We start from the raw sequence: 2,557 nt of genomic DNA on the forward strand, positions 1-2,557 counted from the left end.
AACCAATCAACATTTAATTTCCTACTAGAAAATAATATGTAAGTAATAGGCTTGATTTAATGTCTGTGTTGATTATAATGAGATGTTTTCGCCCACTTCAAATGTATGTCCCCGTCTTGTTAGAGAAGAGAACTTTATATTAATTCCCTTGGTTTTAGAAAGAGGGATCTTATAAGGGGCAGATTCACGAGTTGACAAACACAAGTTTTGCTGTGTTTACAGAAGCTTAAGGATCTTACCCCATAGGTGCTAATCACGTTTATAAGACCAAGACCGTTCATCTATATATTAGTCTATAATCGGTCTTGGACTTGTGCTACTTAAGGACTGAGATCCTCTAGGGACCAACCAACCAATTGTTTTCCCATAGACTTTAGTGTTAACGTTTTGGAGTATTTCATTCAAATTCTTGAATTCAATATGACAATTATGGTTTGTAACAAAAGTTTAGGGTCTCATATAACACCTAATCAACGAAAACCAGTTTGGTCCTTCAGCTCAAATTTTCTCTAGGGTAGCCATTTTGAAAATTGGTGAATTTCGCAGTAAGAATTCTCAAAAATCTGAAATGTTTATCTGCTAATTATTATTGCATGAAATTTTGGAAAAAATTCAATCGGACTTACGAAATTTATATCAACATTTCTTATGGATAGTTACCTATCAGGCTACATATCTATTTTCTTACTTCATAGCATACTGGCCAATCAGTGGCTGCCAGACATTTTATCCTTGGCTCAACTTTCTATACACAGGGGCTGTTTCAAAAATCTATTTTTTCAATTGGTTGGTTGTTCCCTATAATGTCTCTGCTATTGTACTAAGTGATGCACAGTGATATGCAAATAGTATAGTTTGGGTCAATAACATTTTCAAGGTCATTGAGTCAAAGGTTAAGATGATTTTATCAATCATAACACTCATGTCAAAGTCTCGGATTATACATACAATGTATAAGCGAGACTTCGAGTTACATTTTCATCGACTGAAATCATTGATGTAGGTCCTTATAGCACATTCAGTTTGATGTGTTTTATTCTTTTTTAAAAGTCATTTACTTAACAAACAGTTAGAAACTGTCTTAGTGAAAATAAATCATGTACATATATTCATATAAATGATATAATTATTAAAATATTTTAAAATGCGTTTAAAACTTCATGAATGCAAGAAATATGAAAAAAATCATTGAATAAAGAAATCAATGTTTTTCATTGTTATTATTGATTAAAAAATAACCAAAATCTAAGTATCTATGTTTATCAAACGATGTACTTACGCCAACAGGAGATGAGATCAAATGTATACTCCATACTGATCAGCATTAGTCCCCGCAGACAGCATTGGTTAATGACCTGTTTACTCTCAATTTTATTAGGCGACCATACAAACTCAGGAAGGACAACGTACGTACAGACACTTATTGAATCGAACCGGATTACTGCATTGAGAAGAGTCTAAACTAACATTTGGTGGAGCTGTGCGCAATGAGTTGGTTGAAAAACCTGTTTGCGTTTTGTAGTCGCACCAGGCACATGAACTTCTTCTAATAATGAATACATTATCTGGAATCGTAAATTATAAGTCTGAATTCAAGCTAGTATAGAATTATCTAACACAGTAACGTTGTTTACAGACGGTGTCCACAAATGATGGGGACACTGACGGACGCTTTTATAGTGCAATCACACTAAAATGCCACATGTTGACAACATAAGGCACCCCCTCGGGTCATATTATGCTGACAATAGGCGATCAATTCATGACTGCCAATTTAAAAGCAAACGTTTAGCAGATAGCATGAAGTACCAATTTTATATACTTTGGCTTGTCCATAACATTCCTCGCGATGACAGACGCTCTACTAAAGGCCAATTGTCCATAACCTTCCTCGCGATGGCAAACTCGCCACTAAAGGCCAATTGTCCATAACCTTCCTCGCGATGGCAAACTCGCCACTAAAGGCCAATTGTCCATAACCTTCCTCGCGATGGCAAACTCGCCACTAAAGGCCAATTGTCCATAACCTTCCTCGCGATGGCAAACTCGCCACTAAAGGCCAATTGTCCATAACTTTTCTCACGATGACAGACGCTCTACTAAAAGCGAATTGTCCATAACCTTCCTTGCGATGACAAACGCTCTACTAAAGGCCAACTGTCCATAGCATTCCTCGCGATGGCAAATGCTCTACTAAAGGCTAATTGTCCATGACTTTCAACGTGTTGGCAAACTCTCTACTAAAGGCCAATTGTCCATACCTTTCTCGCGATGGCGGAAATATGGCTTGATTTCCTATTTTTTCCAATTTCCAACATTTCAAGTTTCGATATTAATAACTTCATGAACTTTAATTTCTTTCTAAAAAAAAATCTAATAAGGTCTTGAAATATATAAGCTCTTTTGCATGTACCAATTAGTCAAATCGATATTTAACACATGGGTTTACATAGGTACAATGTACCAGAAGAGACTGTTCAGTGTTACCTCATTGTGTGTATGATCGTACCACAAACTACTCTTTAAAATCTTTACCAAAAATAACCCGACATTATCA

The sequence above is a fragment of the Pecten maximus genome, chromosome 1, assembly GCF_902652985.1.
Source record: "Pecten maximus chromosome 1, xPecMax1.1, whole genome shotgun sequence".
Taxonomy (NCBI): domain Eukaryota; kingdom Metazoa; phylum Mollusca; class Bivalvia; order Pectinida; family Pectinidae; genus Pecten; species Pecten maximus.